This window comes from Ovis canadensis, chromosome 8 (assembly GCF_042477335.2).
Source record: "Ovis canadensis isolate MfBH-ARS-UI-01 breed Bighorn chromosome 8, ARS-UI_OviCan_v2, whole genome shotgun sequence".
Lineage (NCBI taxonomy): Eukaryota > Metazoa > Chordata > Mammalia > Artiodactyla > Bovidae > Ovis > Ovis canadensis.
In genome coordinates this window covers 29,952,164-29,966,033 of record NC_091252.1, presented here as the reverse complement: position 1 = coordinate 29,966,033, position 13,870 = coordinate 29,952,164, and the positions used below count along the sequence as shown (strand labels likewise).

Below are 13,870 nucleotides of genomic sequence, written 5' to 3'. Positions count from 1 at the left end.
ATTCCCTCTTCATCTTACTAAGCAAGTGGAGGAAAAGAGATCATCCAAAGAGGTGCCACTCCCCAAGAAAACAAGTCACACTGTCTTCACTATGCTCCAGGAGACGATCTTAAAAAGGACCAGACTAAGGAATATAAGGAATATATAAGGAATCCGATATAACTGGGGATTAAAAGGGAGAGGGCAGCAATATGTGAGCTTCCCCTTGTCAACTATTTATTGGAATACCCTTCTCTTTTTTTTCTAATTTAATTTCCCTCTGGTCTTTGAGAGTCAGCTCAAGTTCTAACCTCTTTCAATAAGTCTTCCAAGACCACGCACATCCATGGGACTCTCTTTTTTTCTTTATACCCAGTGTTACCATTTCCTTACCCCCACTCGTTCCTGACACTTGGTAAATGTTAGACGGGTTAGATTTGGGGGTCCCTGACCACAAGGCTGGACAGCTGGGTAACAATGTTAGAGAGCCCAGAAAAGCAGCTGAAAATTACAAAAGCTCAGGAGCACATAAAAATGTGAAAAAAAAAAAAGGTGAAATTAAAGAGGCTAGAGGTTACGAATTAAAGCATTAAAATAAAACAGAATTTAAGAAAAGTACACAAAACATCTGATAAGTAATAGGGAAATATTATGGTGAGGCTTTCTACGTCATTTTATATTCTAACCCAGGGATCAGCAAACTAGAGCCTGCAATCCAGGTATGGCTGCTGCCTGTCTTTTGTAAACAAAGTTTTATTGGAGCAAAGCTATGCCCATTCTGTCATGCATGCCTACAGCTGCTTTCCCGCTGTAACAGTAGAGTTGAGCAGATGTGGAAAAGACCTTATTACCAAATCTGCTTCTAAACTATACATAGCTACCTTACCAGTCAAAACGGGCAGCCAAACAAAAATTTTTTTTAATGATTTTGCACTAGCTTTGTTTACTCTCTACTAAACAGTCCAGGCTTTGTACCATACATAGAGAATACCAATTATGTGCTTCTGAAAATATATTATACAAAATAAATATAGTATCATACTGAGGATACAAGATATATTTGTATCTTCCAGGAAAAGCAATGTTAAAATAAATTTCTAAAAATTTAAAAATGAACAATAAAAAGATGCCAAGTACAATAACAATTAAGTGTCAACAATAACAGTTGTACTTATGCCAAGTACAGTTAGCAGTGCTCTCATAAATAATTTAAAATATATTACTATTTAATTATATTATTTTTAAATGAGTTAAGTACCTTAACTATACAGAGTGTTTCCCAACTGCTCACTTTTCTACACAATTACATTTACTAGGTAACTATTTATTAGTATGTTTCTCTGACTAAATACTATTTCTCAGATAAAGGTAATGTAGATGGTTCCATGTTCTTTGAACACATAGAAGATATATTACTGAAAGTAACAGAACGGACTCAAATTGAAATTTTGACCCTAGGTAAAATAATTTCTCCAAGCTTCAAGTTTCTCAGTTAAATGCGGATCATACTTATTCTACCAGTGACATTGTTATAAGGCCAACTTATCACTGACATTTTAAAATGATGTCACATAAAGCTGTTTTTAAAAAACATAAAGCACTATAAGATATGGAGGCTTCCTTCTTAGTTATATCATTTATTTTTCGGAGAGAACGAGACCAGTTTTAAAGAAACTATAGTAAGTGATCATAATCATCCATGAAACTGGCTATCATTTTCCGCACAGGAAAAGGAAATTCTCTAACGTCTCTTTTCATAAACTATTTTAAAAGACATTAAGAGCCATTTGCAATTTTTCTGGAACTATGAACATTCATGGAATGGGACAGTACAATCATTTCTGCAATTTCATGCAATTTCACAGTTCCATTTTATGGCAATAATGCATAATTTAACCATACATCACATGATGAATTAGCAATTTTGAGTAATTTTATTTTTTCTATGAAGATTTTCAGATAATCTTGCCTGCAGATAAAATGAGAACAATTCTACATCCTAGTTTTTTAAATGCTACGCCAGCTCAGTAGCTCAGTCATGTCCGACTCTTTGTCACGCCAGGCTTCCCTGTCTATCACCAACTCCCGAAGCTTACTCAAACTCTCTCCCACTGAGCCGGTGATGCTATCCAACCATGTCATCGTCTTCCTCGTCCACTTCTCCTCCTGCCTTCAATCCTTCCCAGCATCAGGGTCTTTTCCAATCAGTCAGCTCTTTGCATCAGGTGACCAAAATATTGTAGTTTCAGCTTCAACATCAGTCCTTCCAATGAACACCCACAACTGATTTTCTTTAGGATTGACTGGTTGGATCTCCATGCAGTCCAAGGGATTCTCAAGAGCCTTCTCCAGCACCACAGTTCAAAAGCATCAATTCTTCAGGCTCAGCTTTCTTTATGGTCCAACTCTCATATCACTACATGACTACTGGAAAAACCATAGCTTTGACGAGATGGACCTTTGTTGGCAAAGTCATGTCTCTGCTTTTTAATATGCTTTCTAGGTTGGTCATAATTTTTCTTCCAAGGAGTAAGCATCTTTTAATTTCATGGCAGCAATCACCATCTGCAGTGATTTTGGAGCCCAAAAGAATAAAATCTGACACTGTTTCCACTGTTTCCCCATCTATTTCCCATGAAGTGATGGGACCAGATGCCATGATCTTAGTTTTCTGAATGTTGAGCTTTAAGCCAACTTTTCATGCTACTTATTGACTAGCTTTCTGTGAGTGTGGTTTCAGTGTGTCTGCCCTCTGATGCCCTGTTGCAACACCTACCATCTTACTTGGGTTTCTCTTACGTTGGGCATGGGGTATCTCTTCACAGCTGCTCCAGCAAAGCACAGCGGCTGCTCCTTACCTTGGACGAGGGGTATTTCCTTATTGCCGCCCCTTCCTGACCTTCAACATGGGATGGCTCCTCTAGGCCCTCTTGCGCCTGCGCAGCCACCACCATGCCTGTGGAGAGGTCTGAAGAGTGTGGTCCACGGGAGAAGGGAATGGCAAGCCACTTCAGTATTCTTGTCTTGAGAACCCCATGAGCAGTAGGAAAAGGCAAAATGATAGGATATCAAAAGAGGAACTCCCCAGGTCAGTAGGTGCCCAATATGCTACTGGAGATCAGTGGAGAAATAACTCCAGAAAGAATGAAGGGATGGAGCCAAAGCAAAAACAATACCCAGTTGCGAATGTGACTGGTGATAGAAGCAAGGTCCGATGCTGTAAAGAGCAATATTGCCTAGGAACCTGGAATGTCAGGTCCATGAATCAAGGCAAATTGGAAGTGGTCAAACAAGAGATGGCAAGGGTGAACATCGACATTCTAGGAATCAGTGAACTAAAATGGACTGGAATGGGTGAATTTTACTTAGATGACCATTATATTTGCTACTGCAGTCAGGAATCCGTCAGAAGAATGGAATAGCCATCATGGTCAACAAAAGAGTCTGAAATGCAGTACTTGGATCCAATTTCAAAAACGACAGAATGATCTCTGTTCGTCTCCAAGGCAAACCATTCAATATCACAGTTATCCAAGTCTATGCCCCAGCCAGTAACGCTGAAGAAACTGAAGTTGAATGGTTTTATGAAGACCTAGAACTAACACCCAAAAAAGATGTCCTTTTCATTATAGGGGACTGGAATGGAAAAGTAGGAAGTCAAGAAACACCTGGAGTAACAGGCAAATTTGGCCTGATAGATAGAGTGCCTGATGAACTATGGAATGAGGTTCGTGACATTGTACAGGAGACAGGGATCAAGACCATCACCATGGAAAAGAAATGCAAAAAAGCAAAATGGCTGTCGGGGAGGCCTTACAAATAGCTGTGAAAAGAAGAGAGGCAAAAAGTAAGGGAGAAAAGGAAAGATATAAGCAAATGAATGCAGAGTTCCAAAGAATAGCAACAAGAGATATGAAAGCCTTCTTCAGTGATCAATGTAAAGAAATAGAGGAAAAGAACAGAATGGGAAAGACTAGAGATCTCTTCAAGAAAATTAGAGATACCAAGGGAACATTTCATGCAAAGATAGGCTCGATAAAGGACAGAAATGGTATGGACTTAACAGAAGATATTAAGAAGAGGTGGCAAGAATACACAGAAGAACTGTACAAAAAAGATCTTCACGACCAAGATAATCACAATGGTGTGATCACTAATCTAGAGCCAGCCATCTTGGAATGTTAAGTCAAGTGGGCCTTAGAAAGCATCACTACGAACAAAGCTAGTGGAGGTGATGGAATCCCAGTTGAGCTGTTTCAAATCCTGAAAGATGATACTGTGAAAGTGCTGCACTCAATATGCCAGCAAATTTGGAAAACTCAGCAGTGGCCACAGGACTGGACAAGGTGAGTTTTCATTCCAATCCCAAAGAAAGGCAATGCCAAAGAATGCTCAAACTACCGCACAATTGCACTCATCTCACACGCTAGTAAAGTAATGCTCAAAATTATCCAAGCCAGGCTTCAGCAATACGTGAACCGTGAACTCCCTGATGTTCAAGCTGGTTTTCGAAAAAGCAGAGGAAACAGAGATCAAATTGCCAACATCTGCTGGATCATGGAAAAAGGAAGAGAGTTCCAGAAAAACATCTATTTCTGCTTTATTGACTATGCCAAAGCTTTGACTGTGTGGATCACAAGAAACTGTGGAAAATTCTGAAAGAGATGGGAATACCAGACCACCTGACCTGCCTCTTGAGAAATCTGTATGCAGGTCAGGAAGCAACAGTTAGAACTGGACATGGAACAACAGACTGGTTCCAAATAGGAAAAGGAGTACGTCAAGGCTGTATATTGTCACCCTGCTTATTTAACTTCTATGCAGAGTACATCATGAGAAATGCTGGACTGGAAGAAACACAAGCTGGAATCAAGATTGCCAGGAGAAATATCAATCACCTCAGATATGCAGATGACACCAGCCTTATGGCAGAAAGTGAAGAGGAGCTAAAAAGCCTCTTGATGAAAGTGAAAGAGGAGAGCGAAAAAGTTGGCTTAAATCTCAACATTCAGAAAACTAAGATCATGGCATCTGGTCCCATCACTTCATGGGAAATAGATCGGGTAACAGTGTAAACAGTGTCAGACTTTATTTTTTTGGGCTCCAAAATCACTGCAGATGGTGACTGCAGCCATGAAATTAAAAGACGCTTACTCCTGGAAGAAAAGTTATGACCAACCTAGATAGCATATTCAAAAGCAGAGACATTACTTTGCCAACTAAGGTCCATCTAGTCAAGGCTATGGTTTTTCCTGTGGTCATGTATGGATGTGAGAGTTGGACTGTGAAGAAGGCTGAGCACCGAAGAATTGATGCTTTGGAACTGTGGTGTTGGAGAAGACTCTTAAGAGTCCCTTGGACTGCAAGGAGATCCAACCAGTCCATTCTGAAGGAGATCAGCCGTGGAATTTCTTTGGAAGGAATGATGCTAAAGCTGAAGCTCCAGTACTTTTGCCACCTCATCTGAAGTGTTGCCTCATTGGAAAAGACTCTGATGCTGGGAGGGATTGGGGGCAGGAGGAGAAGGGGACGACAGAGGATGAGATGGCTGGATGGCATCACGGACTCGATGAACGTGAGTCTGAGTGAACTCCGGGAGCTGGTGATGGACAGGGAGGCCTGGTGTGCTGCGATTCATGGCACTGCAAAGAGTCGGACACGACTGAGTGACTGAACTAAACTGAGGTTTCATGCTACTTAGGTAAAAAGGAATCTCTAGTTAGGTAAAATGATACTTAGGTAAAACCAAATTGTGTCTGAACAGTTCTCACTGCTGACTGCTAGGAATTGAACTGTGTCTTGCTCCAACCCCACAAAAGCCATGTAGTGAAATCCCTCACCCCCAGCATGATGTTACATGGAGATAACGGGAGGTAATAAAACGCAGATGAGGTCATGAGGATGGGGTCCTCAAGGTGGGACTCAGAGCCTTTATAAGAGACACAAAAACACCTGCTTCCTTGCTCTGACTCTGCTACACGAGGACACAGCAAGAAGGTCTACGGTATTTTGTTACGGTTGATGGAGAAAATACATTGGCAATATAAACATGTTCTCATTAACAGCTAACTCATTAGTAATAAAGTATGTTCACTGGAAAGTATATTACCTTAAAATATTTTAGGTGAACCTCAATTGCTGCATATTATAAAACAGGTTTAACACTGCTAAGGTGAGGGAATCACTGAATAAAGGATGATACATTCACGCAATGTAATACAGGAAACCACTGAAGAGCACATCTCATTTAGGAGGATATTTCAAAGAAAAAGCTTTGAGCAGAAGCAAATGCACGTGTTACCACATACAGTTAGAGCCAATCTTATACAGAGAAAAAAATGAGTGCGCATGTGTGCAGACACTTAGTTCAACTATTTTTAAAGATTGGTTTATGGATTTATTTATTTTTGGCCACGCTGGTGTTTGCTGCTGTGTGGTGCTTTCTCTAGCTGCTGAGAGCGTGGTGGGGGGTGGGCTACTCTCCAGCTGTGGTTCTCGGGTTTCTCATTGCCGGTGGCTTCTCCTGTTGCAGAGTTACAGGCTCGAGGGCGTGGGGGCTTCAGTAGTTGCGGTGCATGGGCTCAGTAGTTGTGGCTCAGGGGCTTAGCTGCTTGGTGGCATGTGGGATCATCCAGAAACAGGGATCAAACCCATATCCCCTGCAGGCAGATCCTCAACCACTGGGCCACCAGGGAATCCCCAGATACATATTTAAAACAGTTCTAAAGAGGTGGGACAAACTGGACCCTATTATACAGAGTGAAGTAAGTCAGAAAGAAAAACACCAATACAGTATACTAACGCATATATATGGAATTTAGAAAGATGGTAACGATAACTCTATATGCGAGACAGCAAAAGAGACACAGATGTCTAGAACAGTCTTTTGGACTCTGTGGGAGAAGGCGAGGGTGGGATGATTTGAGAAAATAGCGTTGAAACATGTATATTATCATATGTGAACTAGATTGCCAGTCCAGGTTCGATGCATGAGACAGGGTGCTCAGGGCTGGTGCACTGGGATGACCCTGAGGGATGGGATGGCGGTGGGGGGGTGGGGGGGGGGGGTCAGGATGGGGAATACATGTACACCTGTGGTGGATTCATGTCAATGTATGGCAAAAACCACCACAATATTGTAAAGTAATTAGCCTCCAATTAAAATAATTTAAAATAAAATAAAATGTTAAAAAAATTAAAAATAAAAGTATGTAAGTAAATTAACCAAATTTTAACTGAGGATATTAAGCATGACTAAACCTTCTGTAATGAATGTATTTTACTATGATAATCAGAAAACAAACCATTTAAACAGATTAACAGTGTAAAAGAATGAATCAATACTCGAAATGCCTTAGCTGTAGATAAGCGTAACAATGAAAACGAAAACAGAAAATTAAAGGAATATTAATCACCAACAGATACCCTTCAAATTTCCTTAAAAACTACTAACATAAAACTGATTTATAAAAATTATCCTTAAAATTTTCCAAGAATATTGAACATGAATCCTTACAGCAATACTTATAAAAAAACAAACATATTTTGAGGAAAATGTAAAAAACTCAATTACCTAAAGTTTAACAGCTCATTAGCAAATCTTTAATGGTCAATTCCTACTTTATTCATTCTTCCCTTCAACAAAAATTTCCTGCACCCCTGCTACACGCCAAGACCTGTAACTGGCTCAGAAAGCACAGCGGTGGACTGGATACACAGGTGCAGTGTCTACTCTCCCGCAGCTCAGTGGAGACTGACCTTAAAGACATATTAACCCAATGAGTCAAAGCGAACTTTTGTTAAGTCTTACAAAGAAGGAGAAATAAAAAATGGGTCTTTGCTGGGGTGCTAGACAGGGTGGCAATGTATGAGTTTTCCCTTATTCTGAGTAAAAAGCTTACCTTATATTAACCAGAATCTTAAAAAAAAATTTTTATTGATGTACAGTTGATTTACAATGTTGTGTTAATTTCTGCTGTATAGCAAAGTGATTCAGTTACACACACACACACTTAAGTGTATGTGTGTGTGTGTGGGTGTGTGTGTATTCTTTTTCATATTCTTTTCCATTATGGCTTGTCACAGAACATTTAACCAGAATCTTAGTCAAAACGTTAAGAACATTTTTGCCAGAACTTCTTTTAGTCTAAATGCTAAGGGGAAAGCTACAGCGATAGAAGGGTCGCAAAGGGTCGGACACGACTGAGTGACTAACACACACACACACAGAGACAGAACAGGGTGAAGGGGCCTGAAAGTGACAGGCACATCGATGGGTAAGCACAGGGCTCCGCGAAGAGAAAGGGGGCACTGGCATTAGCAGGGTTAGACACTGCCCACACGGCAGAGACACTCATGGTTGCGGAGCTGGACAAGATCCAGAGGGAGAAACTACTGAGAAAGAACGAAGGGGACAAGGGCTGGGTCTTGGGTGGGGTTCAGAGGGAGGCTGAGGACACGCAGACAGAGACAGCCTCCTGAGAGACGGGCTAGAGTGGAGGCCGGGCATCACAGTTCTAGGTGCAAAGGGAGAGGCACGGGATCTGGTCAAAGGCTGCAAAAAAATCAAGAAAAAGGAAGACTTGAAGCCCCTGCGTTCAGAATGTGTATCTCAGAAATAATCTTTGAGACAGCACATTCGGTAGAGTGGTCAGGGCAGAACAAGCGGACAAGTGGAGAAAGTGGGTGAGTGGACAGTGAGTGAATGGAGCCAATTTAGCTGGGAGAGGGAAAAAATAAAAACCTCCAAGAAATAGTTGATAAAAGAAAGGAAGTACAGACGGACAACTAGAATGATGGATGTGGAGGGAGCAGAGTCCAGTCAAGGGACAGGTTCCTTTTTGTTTTTTAAAGAAGAACTGAAAATGTAACCTAGTGAAGAGAAGTCGCTCAGTCGTGTCTGACTCTTTGCGACCCCATGGACTGTAGCCTACCAGGCTCCTCTGTCCATGGGATTTTCCAGGCAATAGTACTGGAGTGGATTGCCATTTCTTTCTCCAGGGGATCTTCCCAACCCAGGGATCGAACCCGGGTCTCCTGCACTATAGACAGACGCTTTACCGTCTGAGCCACCAGGGAAGTCCAAGTGTAACCTAGGGAAGGGCTAATTACTGCACCAAAGTCATGGAGAAAGTTTGAGGCAAGGGTTTCCTGACATAGGTGGAGAGACTGGCATTGATTGAAAAATAGGGAAAATGTCCTTCCAAGAGAGCAAGGGTAAAGACTGGGATTTGAGCTGGAATGGGAAGATGGGCAACTCCTGTCTGATGGCTGCATACTCCTCCATAATAGACGGATGAGATCCTGTTTCTAGAATGCAGAAGCCATCAGCAGCTTTTCTCCACTGACCGTAAATGATGCTCCTAACCTTGGTGAGCAGCTCATTTCTGCCTCAGGACAAAGTCAACCTCACAGGGACCATGAGCAGACCCCTGTCATCACTGCTTCTCCAGGTAACGTTTTTCCTTTTTTCTTGCTTATTCAGAAATTCTGGGTATTTGTTCACTTTCCTTTTCTGATCAATGCCAGAGTCACACAGACCAATAGAAGGAGAGAGAGGAGGGGAGAAAGAGAGACAGAGAGAGCAAGAGAAAGGGAGGGAGCTCACCCTCAGAGTATATAAGCACTACACGAGGCACAAGAGACCTTACAAAGTAAAAAGGAGAAATCTCAGACTCTCCTTTCCGAGAAAAGCTGCTGATGGCGTCTCCACTCTAGGAACAGGTTCTCATCTAAATTTTTTTAAATGTCTGATACAATTAACCTATGACAAAGAATATATAATGGGGGAAAGAGCGCCTCCTCAATAAACAGTGTTGGGAAAACCAGACAACTACATGCAAAAGAATCAAACCAGGCCACTTTTTCACACCATACATGAAAATAAAATCAAAATGTATTGAGGACTTAAATGTAAGATCTGAAACCATAAAACTCCTAGAATAAAATGTAGGCAGTATGCTTCCCGAGAGCAATTTTAGTAGTATTTTTTTGGCTATGTCTCTTCAGGAAAGGGAAATAAAAGTGAAAATAAACAGTTGGTACTACACCAAACTAAAAAGCTTTTGCACAGTGATGGATACTCAACCAAAAAAAAAAAAAAAGACAGACTACTGAATGGGAAAGATATTTTCAAACAATATATCTGATAAGGAGTTAATATCCAAAATGTACAGATAACTCATACAACTCAACATCAAACAGATAACCCGATTAAAACTGGGCAGAAGATCTGAATAGACATTCTTCCAAAGAAGACATATAGATGGCCATGAAAAGATGCTCAACATCACTAATCATCAGGATATGCAAATAAAAACCACAATGAGTTATCACCTCACATCTGTCAGAATGGCTATTATCAAAACACAACAAGTAAGAAGGACTGAGGAGAGTGTGGAGAAAAAGGAACCCATGAGCACTACTGGTGGGAATGTAATCTGATGCAGTCACTATACCCAATGCACAGTGAAAACTTTATGAAGGCTCCTCAAGGATTTAAAAACTGAACTACCATGCAATGCAACAATTTTACTTCTGAGTATTTTTCCAGAAAAAAAAAAACAACAAAACAAAACACTAATTCAGAAAGATATAAGGACCCTTATGTTCACTGCAGCTTTGTTTCCAACAGCCAAGTTATGGAAGCAACCTAAACACCCATCAACAGATGAATGGTAAAGAAGATGTGATATACATACATACCGCCCACACACACACTATGGAGTGTTAGCTATAAAAAATGAAATCTTTAAAACAATTTTATTTTATATTGGAGTAAATCCCTTATGATTATACAGTAGAAGTGAGAATAGATTTAAGGGCCTAGATCTGATAGATAGAGTGCCTGATGAACTATGGACTGAGGTTTGGGACACTGTACAGGAGAGAGGGATCAAGACCATCCCCATGGAAAAGAAATGCAAAAAAGCAAAATGGCTGTCTGGGAAGGCCTTACAAATAGCTGTGAAAAGAAGAGAAGTGAAAAGCGAAGGAGAAAAGGAAAGATATAAGCATCTGAATGCAGAGTTTCAAAGAATAGCAAGAAGATATAAGAAAGCCTTCCTCACCAATCTATGCAAAGAAATAGAGGAAAAGAACAGAATGGGAAAGACTAGAGATCTCTTCAAGAAAACTAGAGATACCAAGGGAATATTTCATGCAAAGATAGGCTCGATAAAGGACAGAAATGGTATGGGCCTAACAGAAGCAGAAGATATTAAGAGGTAGCAATACACAGAAGAACTGTACAAAAAAGATCTTCACGATCCAGATAATCACAATGGTGTGATCACTCATCTAGAGCCAGACATCCTGGAATGTGAAGTCAAGTGGGCCTTAGAAAGCATCACTACGGACAAAGCTAGTGGAGGTGATGGAATTCCAGTTGGGTATATTTCAAATCCTAAAAGATGATACTGTGAAAGTGCTGCACTCAATATGCCAGCAAATTTGGAAAACTCAGCAGTGGCCACAGGACTGGAAAAGGTCAGTTTTCATTCCCAAAGAAAGGCAATGCCAAAGAATGGTCAGACTACCGCACAGTTGCACTCATCTCACATGCTAGTAAAGTAATGCTCAAAATTCTCCAAGCCAGGCTTCAGCAATATATGAACCGTAAACTTCCAGATGTTCAAGCTGGTTTTCGAAAAGGCAGAAGAACCAGAGATCAAATTGCCAACATCTGCTGGATCATGGAAAAAGGGAGAAAGTTCCAGAAAAACATCTATTTCTGCTTTATTGACTATGCCAAAGCCTTTGACTGTGTGGATCACAATAAACTGTGGAAAATTCTGAGATGGGAATACCAGACCACCTAACCTGCCCCTTGAGAAATCTGTACGCAGGTCAGGAAGCAACATTTGGAACTGCACATGGAACCACAAACTGGTTCCAAATAGGAAAAGGAGTACGTCAAGGCTGTATATTGTCACTGTGCTTATTTAACTTCTATGCAGAGTACATCATGAGAAACGCTCGACTGGAGGAAGCACAAGCTGCAATCAAGATTGCCAGGAGAAATATCAATAACCTCAGACATGCAGATGACACCACCCTTATGGCACAAAGTGAAGAGGAACTAAAAAGTGAAAGAGGAGAGTGAAAAAGTTGGCTTAAAGCTCAACATTCAGAAAACTAAGATCATGGCATCTGGTCCCATCACTTCATGGCAAATAGATGGGGAAACAGTGGAAACAGTGTCAGACTTTATTTTGTTGGGCTCCAAAATCACTGCAGATGGTGACTGCAGCCATGAAATTAAAAGACGCTTATTCCTTGGAAGGAAAGTTATGACCAACCTAGAGAGCACATTAAAAAGGAGAGACATTACTTTACTAACAAAGGTCCGTATAGTCAAGGCTATGGTTTTTCCAGTGGTCATGTATGGATGTGAGAGTTGGACTGTGAAGAAAGCTGAGTGCCGAAGTATTGATGCTTTTGAACTGTGGTGTTGGAGAAGACTCTTTAGAGTCCCTTGGACTGCAAGGAGATCCAACCAGTCCATTCTAAAGGAGATGAGTCCTGGGTGTTCACTGGAGGGACTGATGCTAAAGCTGAAACTCCAATATTTTGGCCACCTCATGCTAAGAGTTGACTCACTGGAAAAGACTCTGATGCTGAGAGGGATTGGGGGCAGGAGAGAAGTGGATGACAGAGGATGAGATAGCTAGATGGCATCACCGACTCGATGGACATGAGTTTGGGTGGCCTCCAGGAGTTGGTGATGGACAGGGAGGCCTGATTTGCTGCAATTCATGAGGTCACAAAGAGTTAGACATGACTGAGCAACTAAACTGAAACTGAACTGATAGTTGATTTACAATGATGTGTTAGTTATAAGTGTACAGCAAAGTGATTCATTTATAGGTTTCTATCCCTTTTCAAATTCTTTTCTCATTTAGGTTATTACGGAATATTGAGCTGAGTTCCTTGCGCTATACAAGAGCTCCTTGTTGGTCATCTGTTTTAAATACAGCAGTGTGTACATGTCAGTCCCAAACTGCCAATCTCTCCCTCTCGCCCTGGTAATCGTAAGTTCCTTCTCTATGTTTGCATTTCTCTTTTGTAAATAAGTTATTTAAAACTTATTTACAAAATGAAATCTTGCCATTGAGACAACATGGATGGACATAAAAGGATATCATACTAAGTAAATTAGTCAGACAAAGCGAAAAACCATTATAATTTCAATTATATTTAGAATCTAAAAAAAAAACAAAACACTGAACAAATAACAAGATAGCAGCAGACTCTCATAGAGAACCTAGTGATTGGCAGAGGGGAGATGACGGGAAAGGAGTGAAACAGGTGAGGGAGATCAAGCGGGTTAACTTCCAGTTACAAAATAAACGAGTCATGGGTACGAAACGTACAGCATGGGGAATATAGAAAATAATATTGAAATAACTTTGTATTATGTGAGATAGTAATAGTACCACTATGTTGTGTACCTGGAACTAATGCACCATTGTAGGTCAGTTATGCGGCTGCTGCTGCAAAGTCGCTTCAGTGGTGTCCGACTCTGTGGGACCCCATAGACGGGGGCCCACTGTCTCTGGGATTCTCCAGGCAAGAACACTGGAGTGGGTTGCCATTTCCCTCGCCAATGCATGAAAATGAAAAGCGAAAGTGAAGTCGCTCAGTCATGCCCGACTCTTAGTGACCCCATGGACTGCAGCCTACCACGCTCCTCCATCAATGGGATTTTCCCGGCATACACTTCAATTCAAAAAAAAAGAGATCTTATACACTTTGAACAAAGGAAGAATACATTCCCATAATTCTGTTTTTATTATTAAACTCTCAGATATAATTACCAAAAGGTTACTTCGTCCTTAAGATTCCAAAGTTAAATATCGAAAAGAGTTTCTCAAACTTCTCAAAAACAGCG

At 40.9% G+C, this 13,870-nt stretch overlaps 1 protein-coding gene and 1 non-coding gene across 10 annotated transcripts in view; both read right to left on the bottom strand.

Annotated features, from left to right (window-relative positions):
• Positions 1–13,870, bottom strand: part of FAM184A (family with sequence similarity 184 member A) — a 121,980-nt gene that overhangs the window by 68,454 nt on the left and 39,656 nt on the right. The window lies entirely within an intron of this gene.
• Positions 8,986–9,057, bottom strand: TRNAY-AUA (transfer RNA tyrosine (anticodon AUA)). The gene has a single exon. It is a non-coding gene; the product is annotated as a tRNA-Tyr (tRNA).